Source organism: Anastrepha ludens, chromosome 6 (genome assembly GCF_028408465.1).
Source record: "Anastrepha ludens isolate Willacy chromosome 6, idAnaLude1.1, whole genome shotgun sequence".
Taxonomy (NCBI): Eukaryota; Metazoa; Arthropoda; class Insecta; order Diptera; family Tephritidae; genus Anastrepha; species Anastrepha ludens.
Genome location: NC_071502.1, coordinates 112,134,423 through 112,157,855, shown reverse-complemented (window position 1 = coordinate 112,157,855; position 23,433 = coordinate 112,134,423). Strand labels below are relative to the sequence as shown.

General features: G+C 34.4%; 1 protein-coding gene across 4 annotated transcripts in view; it reads right to left on the bottom strand.

Annotated features, from left to right (window-relative positions):
- LOC128868881 (dentin sialophosphoprotein) overlaps positions 1-23,433 on the bottom strand; it is a 143,762-nt gene that overhangs the window by 115,159 nt on the left and 5,170 nt on the right. For 2 of the 4 annotated variants that reach the window (XM_054111445.1, XM_054111444.1), the window contains exon 2: positions 19,397-19,702. The gene's annotated coding sequence lies outside the window, so the exon portion shown is untranslated. Of the gene's footprint in view, positions 1-19,396; positions 20,109-23,433 lie in introns of those variants that run through there. The other 2 variants (XM_054111446.1, XM_054111443.1) reach the window with 2 other exon arrangements.

The following is a 23,433-nucleotide window of genomic DNA, read 5'->3' as shown; positions in this document are numbered from 1 at the left end:
CTGCGAATTGAGGAGTTGGTTCGGTTTACTTGTTTTTGCTATGTTGTCTTAGCTTAACTCATTCATTTGTTTTTGGTACCAGGACAGCTGTACTGGTGAAGGTGGTTAGCTTGACTAACTAATGCTATTTATTTTAGTCGTACATCAACCGCAGCTGCTATTCACTGTCGCTTTTACAGTTGGCTAATATTTTTTGTGTGCTGTCATTTGATCTACGCAGGGGCCAAGCATTGAGCATTTAACTAGATCGTAAATCAATGTCGCCTGTCCACACTAGCCATTACTCCTCGGCGACATGTGACTAATTTGGAAGTAACTGTTTGCGGTTATACGAGGCTTAGATAGGGATGTTGAAAATGTTTCTAAATAATACCAAAATAGGGTGCGTCTATGCTTGCCTAAAATTAAAGGAATATTCTATACTATAAAGGTGAATGTCTGTACGTTGTCCGCGTATCACTACGAAACGACAACACCAAATGACGTAAAAATTTATATACATTCATATTTTCACCCAATGAAGGTTATAGTCATGTGTTTATGATGGAACTCCCTTCCCACAGCCCCCAGGCCGCGCCACCACTCTCATTCGTCACAATTAATCGAATATTTGCTTAAATACAATCTAAAAAATCTTAGTTTTTCCTATTTCCCACTATTTATAGCACACTCTAGACTGCATAACCCGCATAAGCTGTTCAACTATGACCCAAATGCAAAGTTCAAAAACGGTTTGAGATAGAAAATTAATAATTTTGCTTGATATTTTTCTGATTGGTTGTTTTGATTTTATTTAACGAGGCATAGCAACGGATGCCGGGTATTGTAATATTATGGTTATTAATTTTTATTGAAATTATTGTTTGTAATTCTTTTATATACTACATATCCTAAATCCCTCAAAACTACTCCTACGCGACGGGGCCGCGGGTTAAAGCTAGTTTTAAATAAACTAGAGATAAAAACTACTTAAAAACGCCTTTGAATTTTACCAATAATTATTATAATTTAATTAAGAACTAAAACTGATTACAGAGCCATGTTAGGATCGTAAATCACAGTGATTAATGATCGGTGACCACGGGCACAATGCTTTGCGATCTGTCGAGAAGATAACGACATCAACTCCATGCCGATCAAAAACAATTTCAAGGGTTTGATTGCTTGTGGGACCCCCCCGAGTTCGGGAAAAAACTGAAATCATCATCATGATCTTCTAGTCAGAGATGCCCAGCCAGTATTGGGCAGTAATAGACTTTAACCCAGCCACAAGACTATCACAAGCAGGTGGTTTTCCAACTGAATTTATAGAGAGACTCACACATGTTTTTCTTTTTTTCTTTTTCAAATATACCGTAACATATAGTCCATCTTATTCCAGAATTTTGAGTTACTGCGATGACTTGATTAACCTTTCGATGTTCAGGAGAAACGCATAAACAACTTTTTATATCAGAAACCAGATTTTTCCCCATTTTCATAGATAAACAAACTTTCAAGCTTGTTTTCCCAGCATTTTCATTTTTGCAATTACACAACAGCTGAAGCGTGAGCTGGTAAAAATTACTCAACTTCCTCGATTCAAACGAATGCCAAACAAAAAAATATACCGATCTGGCTGAAACTTGGTGTGTGCTCTTTCAAGAGATGCTTCTAACTCAACATAACCTCTATTCGCGCTATTAGTGTCCTTTCCCTGACCTTGTTTGGAGTTTGCAAACGATCGTCGTGTGTATGTATATATCGAAAATTCGTTATGATTTTTTTTTCTCTTTGTTTTTTTGCCCAAGCATATTTGGTGTGCTCAAAATATATAAAATATAAAAAAAATGTTTCCTTCACTCAAAGTCTTTTTTTTATTTAGTAAAAAACATTAAAAAAAATTGGATAATTAATTTAGTGCCACCTTGTATAAGTACATTGAAATAAGTTGCCTGGAAATAGAAAAAAAGCTTTTATTCTAATCAAATTTTGTAAAAAACAACAACTTTTCCTTCTTTCAACTTGATATGTAAAATTTTTTTGAGATTCCGGGATTAATACAAGCTGGTCCTGGGATTGACATTGGTAGCATTGATAGATAAATATTGACATCCCTAGTACGTCGCCTCAACCGTAAAACTAATTTAACTATGTACGAGTATTGAGATGCACAAAAGAGAAATAAACAGCTAAACAAAGGGTCAGTGTAATGCAAGTGTGGATGAGTGCTTAAGTAATTTGGAGACAGCTTGGCTAGCTGTCAGGGTCGAGGTATTCTTACATCATCTATAGGCACACATAACAAGTACATATATATGTATGTGTGCATGCATATTATTAATGTGAAAGTTATGGCACCCCGCAGGAGCAAGCGGCATTTCTAGTTAAGAATAAGTAGGAAATCGCGGATGGCATCGGATTGTTGCTTGTGGTCTTTGTGACTTGTGGATAAATATTTGCAAAAATAATTTGAAAAATTTTACCATAAATAATTTAAAAAATTGTCCTCCATACATCTGCGAATAATGCTGCTGCAGTGACAGTCCTTGGTCGGATATAAATTCGGGTAATTCCGGTAACGTAGAACCGACTGTTGTGCGAAAGTTACCTGTGGTCCTGTGTGTGGTCAAGGTGGAAAAATTAAGATTTTGGTCTAAAATCCTTACAAGATCAAAAAAACTCAATAAGTGAAAGTAAGATAAGTGAAGGTAAGGAAGTTAAATACCGATACTTCGCCGATTAAGCTCTGCAAAAGCTTGAAGAAAGTCATAAATCCTATCGTGAAACTATTTTCAGCGATGGAGCAATGCTTGAATCGCTTTGCAATGATAAGCAAAATATGCATTATTGGACGCCAACAAAGACGCTTTAGATTAAATACAAGTAGACGCCATTGAACCTACAAAAAGTGCAACTGTGGTGTGCATTTCTTGCTGGAGGTTTGATTGGAGCTTGCACCATATTACAGTCATTAGTGTTCGCTATTGTCGCAGTTGTGCCATCGCAAAATACCTATGTTCCGTTCGAAGGACCACCTCGTTTTTTCCTTGTTAATGCTCTTGGATTTCCTCTTAGGGAGTGAGGTTATGTCGTTTGCTTATGCTAAGTTTTTGCAATGTTAAAGACAGGAATAATTCGAAAGTAAAATCGCGAACGTTAATTTAATGGGCAATAAAACTACATACCTAGAATTGTGCCAAAAATAGGGAAAAAAGTTGGAAATTTTGATGATTTTGTTTTTTTGAAATTTATTAAAATTTTAATGAATTTTTTTTTTTAATTCATTAAAATTTTGATGAATTTTATTTTTCTTGAAATTTGTTAAAATTTTGATGAAAATTTTTTTTTTTTTTGAAATTTGTTAAAATTTTGTAATACTCACATTTTTTTTTTGAAATTTGTTAAAATTTTGATGAATTCTTTTCTTTTTTTGTTTAAATTTGTTAAAATTTTTAAGATTTTTTTTGAAATTTGTTAGAAGTTTGATGAATTCTTTTTTTCGAAATTTGTTCAAATTTTGATGAACATTTTTTTTTGTTAAATTCGATAAAATTTTGATGATTTTTTGTTTATTTGTAAAAAATTTTAAGATTTTTTTTTTGAAACTTGTTAAAATTTTGATGAATTCTTCTTTGAACTTTGTTAAAAATTTGACGAATTTTTTTCTTTTCGACATTTTTTAAATTTGTTAAAATTTTGATAAATTTTTTGCTTTTTTTTGAAATTGGTTAAAATTTTGATGAATATTTTTTGTTTTTTTTGAAATTTGTAAAAATTTTGATGAATATTTTTTTTTGAAATTTGTTACAATTTTGATGAATTTTTTTCTCTTCGACATTAATTAAGATTTTAATGATTTTTGTTTTTTTTTTGAAATTTGTTAAATTTTTTTGAATTTGTTAATATTTTGATGAATATTTTTTTTTTTTTTGAAATTTGTTAAAATTTTGATGAATATTTTTTTTTACTTTGTTAAAATGTTTAAGATTTTGATTTTTTAATTTGTTACAATTTTGATGAATTCTTGTTTTTTGTTTTGAAATTCGTTAAAATTTTTAAGATTTTGTTTTTGAAATTTGTTAAAATTTTGAAGATTTGTTTTTTGAAATATATTAAAATTTTGATGAATATTTTTTTTTTGTAATTTGTTAAAATTTTGAAGATTCGTTTTTTGAAATTTGTTAAAAATTTGATGAATTGTTTTCTTTTCGACATTTATTAAAATTTTAATGAATTTGTTTTTAAATACAGTGCACTCGCGATAACTCGAACTAATTAAAACAGGCGCTGTTCGATTTATCGAATTTGTTCGACTTATCAATTGAGTGTGCTATGTTAAAAAAACAGTCATCGATATCGATTTTTCGATCGATTGTTGAAAATGGAAGCCAGTAGAAAATTTCTGTAGTATAGTTTCGCTATACGAATTACATTTTGGTCCATTGGCTGGATCAATGATGTCACATTCGGCGGCATAAACATAGTTAAAATTAAACCATCCTCGGACTTTAATTCGATTTCGTTGGGATGTGATGGGGCATTATCAATTAGAAGAAGAGCCTTCTCAGGTAGTCTCCATCTTTCAAATTTTTTCTTACCTAAATATTAAAGTCATTTAACTTGGTTAAAAAAATTGTTTTAATGAATCTGGATTTTACCTGCGGCACGAACGAATTATGAAACCAGTCTTTGAAAATCGCCGAAGCCATCCAGGCTGATTTGGAATTTTTGTACTCCACCGGACAGTTAAAATTTTTGAAAACACGAGGATTTCTTGCTTTGTCAATAACGAGAAGTTTAAGCTTATGGTTGCCGGTAGCGTTAGTGCAAGCCATAAATTGCCTTATCTTTCTTTTTTATAAGACTTATGGTGGACTTGGCTACCCCATATTCCTTCGCTAGAGAAGTAACACTACGTCCACGTTTAATTTTGTTAAGGACTTCAGCCCTCTCTTTTACGATCCATTACTCACGTGCACTGATATACTACAAATGACAAATTTAAAGCAATTTGGTCAATGCAAGATGTTGTTCCCAGAAAACTAACGGGATATTAACGCCGAAATATTCATATGGACAATACACTAGTATACATATAATTTATATACATATACTATATTATTACATATGTATCTATGTACAAAATGTACATGTTTGAAAAGAATGTGTGTACAAATAAATTTGTTTTTTTGTTCGAGTTATAGCGCTTTTTTATTGTTCGAGTTACAAAGAAGTCAATAGGGGGAAAAATGTGTTCGAGTTAGCACGTCGTTCGACTTAGCGGCTATTCGAGTTACCGCGAGTGCACTCTATGTTAAAATTTTGATGAACATTTTTTTTCTTTTTTTTTGAAATTTGTTAAAGTTTTTGTGAATATTCTTTTTTTTGAAATTTGTTAAATGTTGATGATTTTTTGTATTTTTTTTTAAACTTGTTACAATTTTGAATAATTGTTTTCTTTTCGAAGTTTATTGAAATTTTAATGATTTTTTTTTTAATATTAATACTAAACTTTGATTAATTAGTTTTTTTTTTTTTTTTGATAGTTATAAAATTGTTGTAAATTTTGTGCAAGGCCTGCAGTTTTTAATTATATGGCCTTTGTTGTAGAATGCACTATTTACAAAAATTGCATGCAAAACAAAAAAAGTTAAAACATGGCAATTCGTCGAAGAATTGATCGCTGCAAATCGAGTTCATCACAAAAATCGCTAATTAAATTATAATATTAAATACGGAGCTGTCGAGGCTTAACGAGGCTTACGAGGCCAAAAACCTGTACCGAGGCTTACATAGAGTAATGGTGCTCATTCTAACAATGTTGATAAAGGGACATATTTTTGGTGCATTTTTTCTGATTGGCATCAGTTCAACAAACCGAATAGAAGAGTCGCGTTATTGGAACCATTTCGAGTCGGAAAAAAAAAAAAGAAAATAAATACATGGAGAAAACGATTTTCAGTAGAGCCCCACAACTGTTGACAAGGCAAGAAAGACTTGGGTTTGACTCTACAGAAGCCTTATTTACCATTCGAACTCTCTTTGGCGCTTCGAAACTATCCAAAAGCGGATGTATGGAACAACTGACACTTCCCAAGTTCCCAAGTTGCTTGCATGGAAAAAATTAATAAAACGGAAACTGGTTTTAGCGCAACTATTCGCCCACTAGTAAACTTCCCTGCAGGGCATGCACGTAAACTACAAATGCACGCACACACATAGGCACATAAAAGTAAAACAATTTATTCAATGTCGAAAACAAGGACGTTTGCAAGCTTTGCCACAAAATGCTGCGCTCTGTATTAGCTCTTTGACTTTGGCATTGCAGTTTGAAAAAAAAAATTTCTATGCTTGAATATTCTTCAAATTTGTGTTTTTGTTTTTTGTTTTTTTGTTTTAGCATTTGACACAATTTCCTTTTTAATTTTACTAACGCTCAAATTTCCTCACAAACAGCCACTTGCCATTTTTTTGCCACTGAACTTTTCCATAAATGCTTTTATAGTTTTTCAGGCATTTGTTGTTGTTGAATTTTTTATGTGCACATCGATAATCACCTCCTATAACGCAACTTGATGGTCACGCTACAGTGCCACACATTCTCCGTGTCAGAGCATTGTTTTCAAAATTCTCATATACTTACACATATATTCTTATATGTGTAGATGTAAGTATGTAAACCGGCGATGACTAACGCTAGCGCATACTTTTTTTCCTTTTTTCAGACTGTAATATTTTTCTTCCATATTTTCAAAGTTCACAATGCTGTTCTCCTTAGTGGAATGCTAAGAATTTAGCAAGATTTTTGCCGCAAGGCTAAGGTCAAAGATTGTGTGAAAATATGCAAATAAATTTAATTTGTTATGCAATTTAATATTTTATTATTTTTAATTTTTATTTCTTCGTATGGTAGATGTAGTGGCAAATATTTTTCATCAGTGCGCTGTGGATATGCAATGACTTGCGGAGCTGCCGGACACGAAAGAGAAAATGTTTTTTATGAATGACCTTGCTGACTGAAAACAGAAAGAGGGGATGGATAAGGATGTAATATAGCAAATAGGACAATCCTAGCTACCGATGCGTCATTACCTCAGTAGAATAGCCGATTCGTTTCTTCAGGCGATTTGGTGGTTTGAAATGCTGGTGGAGTAATATTTAGCGAAGATCTCTATTGAGCTCAAATTCAGGCTATGGTCCCCTGCAGTGTTTGCCAGGAGGAAGTAGCCGCAATCAAATAAGCAGTTGATTGGCTGCTACTATGCAAACATATGACTTCTGCAGAAGCTGTATAGATGAGGAAGAGACGACCTCGCACCTCCTGTGCCATTGTCTATCCAGTCGTAGATTTACCATTTTAGACAGACAATTTTTTAATGAATTGGAACGTCTCAGTACTTTTAAAATCGGGGATCTTCTTCTTTAAAAAGTACACAGATGGCATCGCAATGCGATATGAGCCTGAGTTTGTCCCCACAGTGGACAACCGCTTCAACCTAAACTAACCTACAGTCAAGCGGGTAAACCTTTACTCCGTCGGCCTAATTGCCGCTTGGCTCATTGATGGTGCAATAGAAATTAGTCCGAGAATGCCTTGTTGCTCTTTTGACTGCATCCCAATATTTCGATATTATGTACTCTTATTTGGGTTCCTAGGCACAGTGGCACTTTGGGAAGCAGCTAAGCGGATGAGCCAGTTAGATAGAGGAGTCTCGAAGTAATAGGACTATGAATAAGTTCGTGCGGTTTTACAACAGATGGCGTAACTTGATTATTATTCCATCGATCCACATTTCCAAACATTCATTGGAGAGCTACTGTCGTAAGGCACAAACGTCAGTATAAGTTTTTTATTTGAAGCGTAAACAACAATATTTTTACCACACTTGAAAATGTCGAATTTCGTGCCAAATAATGTGTTTTTGCGGGGAATTCTTCTTCATTATTTTAATATGAAGAAAAAAGCAGCCGAAAGTCATCGTATCTTGGTGGAAGTTTATGGTGAGCATGCTCTATCTGAGCGAACGTGCCAGAAGTGGTTTGCTCGCTTTAAAAGTGGTGATTTTGGCTTGGAAGACGAAGAACGCGAGGGTGCGCCGCCAAAGTTCATGGATACCGAATTGGAGGAATTGCTCGATCAAGATCCGGCTCAAACGCAAGAAGAGGTTGCAAAAACTTTGGGAGTTGATCAATCAACCATTTCCAAACGTTTAAAAGCCATGGGAATGATCCGAAAGGTAGGCCATTGGGTGCCGTATGAATTGAAGCCAAGAGACGTTGAACGCCGTTTTATGGCATGCGAACAACTGCTTCAACGGCACAAAAGAAAGGGTTTTTTGCATCGAATTGTGACTGGCGATGAAAAGTGGGTCCATTACGACAATCCAAAACGTCGGGCAACGTATGGATACCCTGGCCATGCTTCAACATCGACGTCGGCGCAGAATATTCATGGCCTGAAGGTTATGCTGTGTATCTGGTGGGACCAGCTGGGTGTTGTGTATTATGAGCTACTGAAACCGAATGAAACGATTACGGGGGATGTCTACCGACGACAATTGATGCGTTTGAGCCGAGCACTGCGAGAAAAACGGCCGCAATACGCCGATAGACACGACAAAGTTATTTTGCAACATGACAATGCTCGGCCACATGTTGCACAAGTGGTCAAAACATACTTAGAAACGCTCAAATGGGATGTCCTACCCCACCCGCCGTATAGTCCAGACCTTGCGCCATCCGATTACTATCTCTTCCGATCGATGCAACATGGCCTGGCTGACCAGCACTTCCGTAATTACGATGAAGTCAAAAAATGGATCGATTCGTGGATTGCGGCAAAACCGACCGAATTTTTCACAAAGGGAATCCGTGAATTGCCAGAAAGATGGGAAAAAGTAGTAGTAAGCGATGGACAATATTTTGAATATTAAATTTGTAACCATTTTACGTCAATAAAGTTTCAAATTTCGAAAAAAACCCGCACGAACTTATTCATAGTCCTATTAATTTCCCCGCGAAATGAGAGTATTGAGATCTTGACTGCCTATTAGAACATAGTGGTAAGGTGGACTTCGCGTCAACTCAACGAGCGCAACATTAGTGCACAAACGTGCGAACTCGCGAGATCTTTCTGGCCACATGTGGATAAACAGGCTCGAAAGAGCTTCGAAGGCTAACAAAGTTACAGTTCTCAGATTTTTTGGTTTCCTTTCTGGGCATTGCCCGATAGCCATCAACGTTGCGAGACTGAGATGATTCCAACTTTCTGAAGAATTAGGTGGAATCATCTCAGCATCTCCTCCACAGCTGTTCTGCTCTCGCCGGGCTGAGCTTCACATAACTTGGCTCTCATTTTTTTGCTACCCTGCGGTTATAGCAGGTTTAGATATTCGTTCATTTCAATGAAATCAAGTCAGAAGGTGTAAGAATTTCATCAGTGGCATAAAATGTTTAACACAACCGTGAGTAATCATCGTTCGGACTTCTTCTCCATAACCTCTAGGCAAAACTCCCTCTTCTCTATATTTCCTTTGCTATCTTTCTCCCTTTTGTTCTCACAATGGTATCATAACGGGTTTTTTATGTTTGTCCAAGTGGGTCCTTACCTAACTTAACCTGGTGGTTTTAATGTCAAAATTATCTGTTGCTTTCCTATTGTTCTGTTTGTTTGTTTTTGTACCACCGAATTTTAAAAACAAAGCACTTGTAAATTATGTTTATGTACCACTGGAATGGAATGAAATGGTCTCAGGATTTCAAGTATACCGGGATATAGATGGAATGGGGATTCACTGCTTTGCAAATACTCCCAATTGTTTTATTGATCTCAACAATTTGTCTAAGGTAAGCCTTTTCAGGACACACTTGGCTATTTTTCAGGTGTCAATACTGCATCAACGGTGCTGGTGAGATCTATTACTGAGTGTTTTGCAGTACGCGAATGTTTCGGCTAAGCTTTGTTTTAAGCTAAGCCAAACCAATTAGAGTCTCCGAGGAGCCACAGTTAGAAAAGTCAATAGCCAGTTCGCTGCCTTGAACACCACAGTTGCGGCACCCTCAAAAACTCGAATCTCATTTCACCTTGCAACAAGATTTAGACCCAACTTACATTTCTGAACAACTTGTAAGGTCTTTAACGTAGCTTGGATGTCACTACTGGTCCTGATTTTAATTATGCGCCATCTTTCGCTAATAACCCAGTCTGCGACTTTAATTATTACAAAGACTTCCGATTGCCAGACCATTGTTCTCACACTTAAAGCAGCAGAGCATCTGAAGTTCCGGCCCAAATGACATTATGCACCAGTACCATTTGAAGTCTTGGAGTCCGCGGTGCAGAAAATTCTTACCGAACTTCCTAAGAAAGTGTCTGAATCTCTCGATTGCTCTACTGTTGGAGAAGTAGTGACAAGTTTTCTTCCAAAAGAGATGTATTAAGTGCCAAAAATAGAATGTACTAACCACCTTGTGAACAACTTCCTGCGCCCGCCATAACTCCAAACGTCGTGCCATAATCCATAAGAATGCAGTCGATACATATTTTCAATTGCTTCCCCTTGAATAGCAATAATAGAAAATCTAACAAAGCAGAGCCGTATTCCTAAACTATCCAAGAATGTGTCCTCAAAATTTCAGAAGCAAATTCAAAATATTTTCGGAGTTACAAAAGAAATTATGAAAATTGTGAAAAAGTTCTGATTAACCCACTTTTTAAACAATCTAAAATGAATTTATTTTTCCAAAAAAATTATTATTTTTTCTTTAATTAGCGAAAAATTGTTGAATCTCTCACTTTTTGCTTAATTTTCTTGGTTTAACTAGAAGCTATACTATACTAAAATAAAAACTTTTTGGGTTTTTGGTTTCAGATGAAAATTGCGACCTGCATCTTTCCCGCCGCACGACACATGCACACTCGAGGCGCCTCGGCAAAATGCTTGAACCAGGCATAATATGATATATATTTTAATGAACAAATTTGAGAAGACTGTTGAAATATATAACAATAAAACGAGAAAGTTTCGTTTTAATCGAATATTTCTTTCCTTTCCAAAAAAATCCACGAAAAAATCGATTTTTTTAAGCCTCTAAAGCAGGCTCCCAGAGTTTTTATCAGCTTACAAATCGTGTTCAAACTACAAACCGACTAATTTTTCCATCAATCCTAATCCCGCAATTTTCATCAGGTAAATACAGTTTATTCAGTATAGTAAAATTCAGTCACACATTAGGTCTGTGCATGTGAAAATTATGCAGTAAAAACTTCCCCTCAAAATGAAATGTGAATTTGCTCTCTCACTTTCCCCTACTTTGCAAGTTTTTTGAATACATGAACACCAAAACTTGATAATTTGTGACAACCATGAACAGATCTACTCATTTCTGCAAAGACGAAAATGTTTTGCTAATTCCACAAACGCCACATTGAAAGCGAAAATACGTAGAAAATTATTAGAAAATCGACATTATTGCTTCTTCGTCCAAAGTCAGCAGAAATGTTTGTGTTAGCAAAAATATTTTTGTTTATAATTTCGCGTTTCTATTGCGTATTAAGTTTTGCATTCAAAAATATGTCAAATCATGTTGCGGCAAATTTTTTCCTTATGATTAAATTCAGTACGTCCGTATGTACCAACTCAACTTTCCATTTCTATCAACAACAAATACATAGATGCGCATATTCCATGTTATGCAGGAAGTACAAAAACAGAGTCAGTAGCTTCTGTTTGATAAATATTATGAAAAGAAAAAATGCAAAAAGAACGTTGAAACACACATATATGTATATATTTATATGTATAATTCCAAATACACAGTTGGGCATACACACCATATGTTTATTCAAAATATATAAACTTGTGCTCATAATATTATAATAGCAATACGGCATATTGCAAAGTTTTGGCAAATTTTTTTTTTATAATTTGTTTTTTTTTTTTTCATACAAATAACGGGTGATTTTTTGGCTTTTATCTTTTTAAACAGTTGGTTTAAACAGCTGACGCACGTTTCGTGTTTTGTTTCACTCTCAAACTTCTTCTGTTTGGCCTATAATTTAACCATGAATCGTCTTACAAACGAACAACGCTTGCAAATCATTGAATTTTATTATAAAAATGCGTGTTCTATTAAGAAACGCGCGCTTCTTCCATTTTGTGGTCAGATTAATCGACCCACCGAAGCGGCTATTCGAGCTATTGTGACTAAAGAACCAAACTTACATTATTGGACGTCAAACCACCAACACGCTTACGTAGAGTGCGAACTGAAGAAAATATCGCAGCTGTATCGCCAGTGTTAATGATGACCATCAATTATTGATTCGTCGCCGTTCCCAGCAATTGGGCCTCTGTTACTCGACAACGTGGAAAATTTTCCAAAGGATTTAGGTGTGAAACCTTTCAAAATACAGCTGATGCAAGAATTGAAGCCGAACGACCTACCGCAACGCAGAATTTTTGGTGAATGGGTTCTTGGAAAGTTGGCCGAAGATCCACTTTTTTATCGAAAAATTGTGTTCAGCGACGAAGCTCATTTTTGGATCAATGGGTACGTAAATAAGCAGAATTGTCGATTTTGGAGTGAAGATCAGCCAGAAGAATTGCAAGAGCTACCAATGTATCCAGAAGAGGTCACAGTTTGGTACGGTTTATAGGCTGTATCGTACTTCTTCAAAGATGCTGCGAATCGTTACGTAACTGTGAACGGTGAGCGCTACCGTGAAATGATATCCAACTTTTTTTTGCCCAAAATGCAAGAGCTTGACTTGCATAACATGTGGTTTCAGCAAGACGGTGTCACATGCCACACAGCACGCGTAACAATGGACTTGTTGAGAGGCGAGTTCGGTGAACATTTTATTTCACGCTCGGGACCTGTCAATTGGCCACCCAGATCGTGCGATATAACGCCTTTAGATTATTTTTTGTGGGGCTATGTTAAAGCTCATGATATTCAGACAAGCCTGCTTCAATTAACGCATTGGAAGACAACATTAAAGCATTTATATGTGAGATACCGGCCGAAACATTGGAAAGAATATGCCACAATTGGACTAAGCGGATGGACCATTTGAAGCGCAATCGCGGTCAACATTTGCATGAAATAATCTTCAAACATTAAATTATATGGACCGTACTATCGATTTAAATAAAAATTTCATGCATTTTTCTGAATTTTACGTGTGTTTTTTGAAAAACTTTCCTATAGCTCTTAAAAAATCACTCTTTATAGGTAGCCTATAATACAAGAAAAAACATCTAATAAGCGCCTTTGATTCGCCACTTCTCTGCTTTGCTATCTCTCCGCTCTCCCACTTGATGAAAAATTTATATGTGAAAGCAACAACAAAGTTATCGAGCAAGACTCGCCGCTAGCGGGTACGGTTATATCTGATAGAAATGGCATAACTCACTATAAGATTTAGTTAGAGTTTTTAGAAAAGTTTTGAGTTAGCAGTTTTATGGCACATTGAATTTTGGTATAATAAAGTGTAAGTTTGAAATGACTAGAAAATTGGGCCGATTTCTGACAATTTTTTCTGCTGGCCATATTGAGCAGTTTCTCCATAGGAAAGAAAATGCATAACACCGTCAACAAAAAAAAATATGAAAAACCAATGCCAATTTTGAGCCACTTTAAACTTATTATACCAAAATTCAATGGACTACAAAACGACGTACCTACAATTTTTCTCGAAATTCAAACAAATTTTTGAAACATTGATGAAAATTTGTTGAATTTTTTCAATTTTATACACAGTTTTAAACTTTCATTATAGTATGAGCTATATTTTTATTAATATAAAAAAAGACTAAAATAAAAAAAAAATATAATATGTTCAAAACATGTAGTAAAACGCAGAGTCTTGATTCGACGTGTTCTCGTTTATTGATTTCAAGAGGAAGTGAAAATGTGTAATACAATGAATAGACATTTATACTATAGGTGATGCCAAATTTGTGATATATTATTTATATCAACATAAAAATTAAAAAAATTTCAAAACTTTGCAATATGTCACGCTGCTATTATTGTACACACAGGTGTATCTATTATATTTATTTATTATGCTGTCGACTTTCAAACGTTATCAGTGCTGCTGAGTAGAGTCGCACTCGCTAGACGAATAAGTAAATAGTTGCTTTCCGCTATTAGCATTTAGCGAGGGCAAGGCAGTGAAACATACATACCTACATGGTGATGTATGTATGTATGTAAGCATAAAGTATAATTACAAACAAGGTGTGGTATGTGCTTTGATTTCAGTCTGCAAATGATAGACTATTAAATTTTATACTGCCGATGGCAAGCTGTGTATCTCCATGAGTAGTAAGTTTTATATTGGCAGATAAGGAAATTGTACAGCCTGCTGGATACTTCGCTTTTCAATAATGATAATATTCCCTACTCAAAATGGTTACGGGCCTGTGAAATTCGGATATGCAAAGTACAAATAAATATTGTTAAAATGTACACTAATATTATGGGTATATACAGCACTCTCTCCTAACGAACACCTCTCTTAAGCGGACACTTTTTTCAGTACATACCGCAAATCCTCAAGAATTTTTTTTTTATTTTTTGCCCTTGAGCGGACAACCCTTCCATAACCCGTTAACTCTCCTATAACATATTACTAACTTTTTTACACTTTTTGTAAAGAGTTTACTGTATACTCCTGTCTCCAAAATAATAGAAATGCGACTTTTTTTCTTTTATTTTTTAAATTTCATAATTTTTTTTTATATAGTTTATTCTACAACAAATATCATATAATCAAAGCTTTGTAGAAGATTTATAAACAATTATAAAAAAAATTTTCATGCATTCGTTACATGGAAAAAAATGCACAAGACCGTCAGGCAAGGGGAATATTATACTTTAAACTTGCACTTTCTTGTACTAAAATTTGAATGGGCTATACAACTGAAGAGTAAAAAAAGCAAGGGCGGCGTTCGGGCGCAGGCAGTATGGATGAATTCGCAAATCTCCAGGTTTCATGTGTGGTACGAAAGTGAAATATGGCTGGTCTCTAACGGAAGCTACAATCTTTCGTCAACAAATGTCTCCGCATCATCTGTAAAATATTCTGGGCGAACACCATCAGCTACGACGCGCTGTGGAGATCAACGAATGAAGAACCCATCCTATAACATCCTATGACAAACGCGCAGAAAGTGGCAAATGATAAATCACATGGTGAGAAAACCACCAGATAGCATCACGAGAATGGACTGCCACCCGCTAGGAAGTAGAAGTCGCGATCGGCCAAAGATTACTTGGAGAACGTCATCACATGGGACGGCGCAAAAACAACAGGCCAGAACTGTGTATGATGGAAGAATCTTGTCGAGGTCCTATGCTCCCGAGCGGAGTGAATTAGGATAAAAAAAATACAACTGCATGTCAAACATTTTTTTTTAACTTGAAATGAAAAAGTTTGAAATTTTGATGAAGCTTTGCCGATTTTTTATAATATAAATCTAGAAGAAAGTTGGGAACTTTGGTTTTCGATAAAAAGTATTCCTATAAAAAATCACTGAGAATTAAAAAAAATATATATAAGTCTAGTTCACTAACTACATAGTATAATATTTGATGGAAAAACGCACATTACTTCAAAAGTGACTAGAATTGCGCCTGTTGAAAAATACGAGGTGTACGAAAAAACAAATATGTTCTATTACTATAAATAAGAAAAGTAGAGAGCGAAACTATTCAGTTCCATGAGCTAGAGTTCATGAACTGGTATTTGATGGAAGAAGTTGTACTAGTACCAGAATGACTACAATTGCACTAGTAGCAAAAAGGTCAGTTAGAGGCGTATGCAAAATTTACTATTGCTGTAAGTAAGAAAAGTAGATAGCCAAACCATTTAGTTTTATGACGTGGTCGTACTGGATTCGGTGTCACTAAAATTGTACTAGTAGCAAGAAGGTCAGTTAGAGCCGTATACAAAAACAAAATATTCTACTATTGCTGTAAATAAAAAAATAGTTCCATGAACTAGTATTTGACGGGAGAACTCATATTAGTTTCAGAGTGACTATAATTGCAAAGTGGTCAATTGGAGATGTATGCAAAACAAATATTCTTATACGCCTATAGATAATAATGTTTCCAATATTAAGAATGGAAGAAGTAATATTTAGACGATTATTTATATGTTAGTGGACTAATTTATCCACTTTTTTTGTTCTTGGCCCATTATGAACTAATTCACTAACTGGTATAAAAATGATGCAGATACTGACTAGCTTATTAACTGGTGTGATGTTGATGCAAAGGCTGATAATTGACATTTTGTAAGACTTCGCCATGTTCAAGATACAATAATAACTTTTAGTTGAAAATAAATAGAATAGGAACTACTTTAGCTGCAAAGCCAACAGGTAATAAGACTCTTCAGAACAATAAGCGGTAGACTAGACTGCATGTTTCCTTCATTTCGTTTATGTATGTCAGTTGTATGTCGATCCATGAGAAGAGTGTTTTTTATTTATGTAAACAAACATAAAAATGACGAAGAATGTGATAAAAAATATTCAGAGACTCTTTTAACCCTTTGCGACCCTGATGCTTCGATTGTGAATGTTGGTTGAATTTGTGATATATTCGTTTGCATGTAATATAGGAAAGTGTAGCCAATATTAGTCGATTGTGGGTTTCTTTATTTGAAATACCTTATTTCGATCACATTTTTTGGCATTCTAATGATCATCTTACGATTCGTGAAAATAAAGCACTGAAATTGATATATATTGTATAAATATAAATTGGGACTAAGTGTTTCTCTTGATGTGAAGTATTGCAAAAAAATTACATCTGAATTTTATAATTTTGGAAAAAGTGAAGTTTTGTGTGAATTTTTATCTCTTAATTTTACTAATCGTAAAAAATTAAGAAAAGCATGGGGCATACCATATTAAGAGTCTAATCATGCTTTAGTCGCACAAAAAAATACTATTTAAAAAAATATTTAAATTTTCGCAAATTCTTTAGCCATGGATTTGATAGGGTTAAGTTGTATTTATTAAATTATAGACCTCCATTTATAGACACCTCCATTTGGGGGACGCCATCAATACGCAAATCACGAACGAGAGAATCAGCTTGATCAAAGACCTAACAACGAATGCACACGCCAATTATTTTAATAGAATAATTGAATTATAATTCAATATTATTTTAATCTAGGAATAATTTTGGAAAAAATTAAAACACACTAAATACTTTCATATTTGCGCAAAGAGCCAAAGTAAAAAAAAAAATCTTATCAGAGCAAAAAATTGCATAGAATAAAACAAACTAAAATTTATTTATTTTCCACTCTTCACTTGCCACTCGTATTCCATCTAACTTTCCGCGCGTTTTCTCGATTAATTTTACTTCGTGTCTGCAAAATATAAATGAACTTTTTTATGGTTTCATGCCACGCTCACGAAAACAGATGTTAGTTAATGATATATTCTTTTAAATGTATGTGTACATATTTACATATAATATATATTTTGGCGAATGAAAACACAAAAGAGCACGACGAATAAACAGTCACAATAGCTACACAGTTAGATGCCGGCACGTGTCGATTGATTGCTCTACCTCTCACACCCTCTACCGGCTGCTGAGCTCACTAACGTTCGAAAAACGTGTTGGACCCCACAGTCGGCCATTGTGACAGTATTCAGTAAGTTTTCGGTACCTGCACGCCTTCACATATATATTCATATGCTTAAATTTTTTTATATGTATGTGTATGGAATAGATTCTCGCAAAATTGTATGTACGTATGCGGAGTTAACGTCAAAACTGCGAAATTTGTATATGAAATATTAGCACTTATGCTACATACAGATGCCAGTATTCGTAAGTAGATGTAATTCTAATTTGTTTGCAAATGAATTAGTAAATATGTTGTGTCAGTGACTAGAAGAGAACCAGAGAGCAATGTTGAACAATAAGGCTAAGACAAAGTTGAGGTAAACTCGACCTTATATTAAGATAAATGGTAGTGATTATTTAGCTGTTGCTTCTTATTTATTATTTAATAATTTAAGTGATCGAAGAGGAAGCTAATGAAACAACGAGACCTCATTATATTTGTCTGAGATAAGACTATCCGATATCCAGACATACAAAGTCGATTTGAAGGTTGCCCGAATAAAAGCTATCCATGGAAAGATCCACAGGCTTAATCAAAATGCTCTTTATTAAGGGGGGAAGCTGGTCTAGAATTTTGAAAAAATCGAAAAAATTTTTTTTTGTCTTAAAAGGTGCTTTAGGGTCTTAGAAATAATATACCAAATGAGGGATGCCAGCAAAAATGTCTAAATGCCCAAATTTTTCATTCGACGGCAGTGCCTCGCAGGTATGCCCCGAACGCTACTTACAACTTTAAACGCGTTTTTCTCGAAATCACTTTTTTTAAACTGGCCGAAGAGATAACTCGAACAAATCTTTACCGATTCTTACGAAATTTTGACAATACATTCGAAATACCTTTCTCCGGAGACGTACGTAGAATTTTTTATTTATATTACATAGGTTTTTTTTTAATCAACAATTTTATGTCGTTCTTTATAGTGAAAATTGTAACTTTTTGTTCAAACGTGCACCATTTCGCGAAAAAACAAAATATCGAAAAAATCCTACGTACGTCTCTTTCTGTTGTTATATAGAAACTAAAAAAATTTTATTTTTTGATCCAGGACAAAAATTAAGGAGTTTACGTCTTCGGCAATGGACCCACTAGAAAAAAAGGCGCCTTAGGAGAACTGCTGGACAGCGGCCATTTTGAAATTAATTCAGACGAAAAATTTTGTATTTGTACCATGAAAGCTATATTATTAAACCTATTTCACAGATTTTCGATTGATTCCTTTGTTGAGTCAAAATAAATTCATAAAATATGCCCATTTTTTGCGCTCTAGACCAGCTTCCCCCCTTAACAGAATCCACCGGAGAAAAAGCAGCATATGGCTGACGTCTAGAAGCAAACTTCAAATGATTCTATGCCTTAAGTGTTATGCCAATCATTTATCCGTCTCTCATAGTGAAGCCTTTTATCTGAAGAAATTTGAAGAGCTTACATCACATTTTCTGTGCTAAACAAAGGTTTTCCTCTATTTTTTGCTAAATAAACCCAAACAAAGGTGGAACATATTTGGGTCAGTGAGAATAAAAAAGCTGCATTTATTATAATATATAGTTTTATTAAACAGCTTGGAAAGTTTTAAGCAGCTTTTCCTTTCAGAACATACCTATGAATCTCAAGTACAGTAAAGTCAGCTAAAACTAAGTACCAGATCACTCCATAAGTTCGTGCGTTTTTTAAAGGTGGTTTTAAAATTAATAAAAAAGATATTTAAAGTATTTAACAATCAATAAGATATGTTCCTTCATTACTTACAATGTCTTCCCAATGTTTAGGCAAATTTTTAATTCCCTGCTCAAACAATTTTTTGTCCTTGAAGCCAAAATACGCTTCGATATCCCTTTTTATAGCTTTTTTGAGGAGTAGTTCTTGTTATTCATATGGGATTAGAGTCCACGGAAAAGGTGATAATCACAAGGTGCAATATCCGAAGAGTATGGTGGATGCGGCATTAGCTCCCATCCCAGCTCGTTCAGCTTGCCTAATGTCTGCCTTGAGGTATGAGGTCTTTCGTTGTCGTTGGCTTGGCGTATGAGCAACATTTTGTAAAAATTTTATTTACTTAAATTGAAGTAAAACAAATAAAATATACACAATAAATTCGCATTAAGAGTATTCACTAATTACAAATAAGCATAGTTAGCGATAACAGCAATTTTAATACTGGTCCGACATGGCGTATGGGTAATTTGAAGCAATTTTTTTTGAAAATTCAAGCTGGAAAGACACTGAAAGAAGCGCATAATGCTTTGTAGCTGCGTGGTTCTTAGAAAATTTAACATAATCAGTTGTTTCATGTCCGATGGTTATTCAACTTTTCGTTATACATAATTAGCCTGTAAGAAACTTGTGCTCATAGACTAAAAAATAATAATAAAAAATAAATAAATAAATTTCACTTTACTTTATTTTAATTTACTTTCTTTTATTTAAAATTGTTTTTCTTTGTTAATTATTTCTTTCAGTTTATATCAAACATAATTTTTTTCGAAATTTTTCGTACTTAATTTTTTTTATTGTAAGAATTTATTTTCATTTATTAAATTAAATTTTATTTTATTTTCTCTCGCTCCGGTTTACTTTAGTTTATTTTAATACTTTTTTGTTTTAGTTGTTTTCTATTTAATTTTTTTCTATAATATTTAATTTTCATTTTAGATTTTTTTTGTTTTTTTTTCTTTATTTTCTTTTTTTATATTTTTTTACTCTTTTTACATTTTTGCTGTTTTTTAATTTTATTTTACTTTATTTAGTTTAATTTTATTTTACTTCTTTTAGTATGATTTATTTTATTTTTTATTTTTTCATGGTTTAATTTAGTTTAACTTTAATTTAATTTATTTTATGCTTTTTAATATTTCTTTTAATTATTATTTTTAATTAATTTTTTTGTTTCTAGTTGTGTTGGTTGGGTTGGTTGGGTTGGTTTAAGGGTGACCCCGCAACGGAGTGCCACATAGACCGCATGTTGCGTCCGTTGTGTTGCCCTAGAGCAAATTATAATATATGATATGATTTTCCCACCTAACCGAGATTTTTATTATAGATTTTGGTCCAAAATATTAATTCGTTTTGAGAATTTAATAAGAGATTCGATTTTCAGGTCCGAGAGTACTGAAAGATTGTCAATTGTTGGAGAGTCAAGAAGAGCGAGTCGACTTCTGGCTAGGCCGGGACAACTGCACAGCAAATGTCTGCTCGATACTTCCTCATCTTCGTCCTCGCAGTATCTGTACAGGTCGTTTTGAGGAACCCCGAGCCGACGTGCGTGAGTGCCCAAAAGGCAGTGGCCGGTGATAAGAGATATTATATGCCTTAGTTCGTGTTTCGATTGTAGGATGGCCAGATTTGTCTGGTCGTAACGCAAGTAGTTTCCACTCGCCACCTCCGATCAGCAATGCTGAGAAATTCTCGATCAGTGATCATTTTACATGTTGAGAGCGGAATGTGGATTGTGGGTAAGTTACTAATATTTGATTGCGCAGCTCCAGTTCTCGCGCAGCTCCAGCTCATCAGCTTTGCAGTTACCTTCGAATCCACTGTGACCCGGTATCCAGATAACTTGGACAGAATTCTGAACACTTATCTCGTTAAGAGATAAGAGACAGAATCGAACCACATCTGAGTGGGTATGAGAGGAGCTGAGTGCTCGAACGGCCGGTTGACTGTCAGTGAAAAAGCGGATATCCTCTAGTGATATTCTATTTTCCAAGAGAGTTTTCGCAGCATACCAGATAGGGCATACTTCCGCTTGGAATACACTACAGTAGTCGGGTAATCTAAATGATAGATTGATGTGAGGGGAATTGGAAAAGATTCCAAATCCCACTTCGCCGTCTTGTTTTGAACCATCTGTATATATAATCAGAGGGCCATCGATTTCGGTAAGATTTGTCTTCCATTCTTTCCTGATTGGGAGTGAACAGGAAAATAGCAAGGGTGGTGATGGAAGACTTACATGATAGTCTATGTCGGAAGAGATAACAGTGTTCCTGTTCAGTATGGCCGAAAGGCCAAGATACTTTTTCCATTTCGATATAGCATTCATGCGTGTCGCTGCTTTCGCCGCAATCGCTTTGCCAGCCAGATCGATAGGGAACAAGTGAAGCAACGTGTTTAGAGCCTTAGTAGGTGTTGTACTTAGGCATCCTGTTATCAGGAAGCAGGCTGTTCTTTGGACTCTATCAATTGTGGCTACTCTACACCGTGTTTCGAGTGCTGTCCACCATACAACCACACCGTAGAAGAGTATCGGTTTGATGATCGAGGTATATATCCAATAAATGATCCGAGGTGAAAAACCCCAGGTTTTGCCTATAGCTTTCTTACAAGTATAAAGAGCTATGAAAGCTTTTTTACATCTGTTTTCGATGTTCAATTTCCAACTCAACTTTCTATCTAGAATAACTCCTAGATATTTAGCTGAATCAGATAGGAGTAATGATTCCCCTTTTAAGGTTATTGTGTGCAGTGGAGGAGATTGTTGTTTCCTATTGAAGAGAACAAGATCTGTCTTTGCTGGATTCGCATTTAGTCCGCATTCGGTGCATCATTTTGACAGAATATTGATTGAGCGTTGCATGAGCTCAGTGAGGGTATTCAGGTGTTTGCCTGCCACGCAGAGAGCAATATCAACTGCATAGGCTACAACCTTGCAGCCTGCTTTTTCGAGATTCCGAAGCAAACTGTTTACAGCGAGATTCCAGAGAAGGGGTGAAAGTACTCCGCCTTGAGGAGTGTCTTTGACGGCGTATATTCTCATGCGGCTTAACCCAAGCTCTGAAGTTATTATTCTATTTGGGAGCATTTGTTTGATTATCTTCCGGATGGAGTAATTAATACCCAATTTTGCAATTTCCGACAAAATAGCTTTGGGTTCAATATTATTAAAAGCACCTTCTATGTCCATAAATGCGACAAGAGAGTACTCCTTATTGTGAAGGGAAGTTTCCATTGTTTGCACCAGTGAGTGAAGTGCCGTTTCAGTCGATTTCCCTTTAGTGTAGCCGAGTCGGTTTTGGAGGAAGTAGAAGCCACAAGGGGATGCGGTGGTGTCTCTATGACGGTTTTGGTCTTAGCAAGCACTTTCGCCACCGAAGAGGTGGGTGTTTCTAGTTAATTTTTTTTTTTTCTATTTTACTTTTTTTAATTTTTTATATTTTATTTTATATTTTTTAACCTTTTTAAATTTTTGTTGTTTTTTAATTTAATTGAATTTTTTTATTTGGTTTAATGTTATTTTATTTCAATTAATTTAATTTTATTTCTTACAGTTTGATTATTTTATTTTTTATTTATTTTATAATTTAATTTAGTTTAACTTTACTTTTATTTTACTTTCTTTTAATATTTCTTTTAATTTTCTCTTTTAATTTATATGAAACATAAATATTTTCTTAATTTTTCATTACTTCTTACTTGATTGTTTTAAATAATTTATTTTCTTTCATTAAATTCAGTTTACTTTATTTTATTTCATTTTAATCATTTTTTTATTTTATTTTATTTTTTATTTTAGATTCCAAATTTTAAGTTTAAGTTTTTAGCTTTTTTCAATTTATTTATAATTTTTTTATTTGGTTTTTATTTATTAAATCAATTTAAATTTAAATCCAACAACGCTTTTCTTAACTTTTCAATACTTTGAGCTTAAATGTTTTAAATAATTCATTTCCGAATGGTAGTCACACACCAAGCAATTCGGCTACGGCGGCCGCGTTCAGATTACTTTATTTTATTTTATTTTAATAATTTTGTAATTTTAGTTTTTAAGTCTTTTTTATTTTTTTATT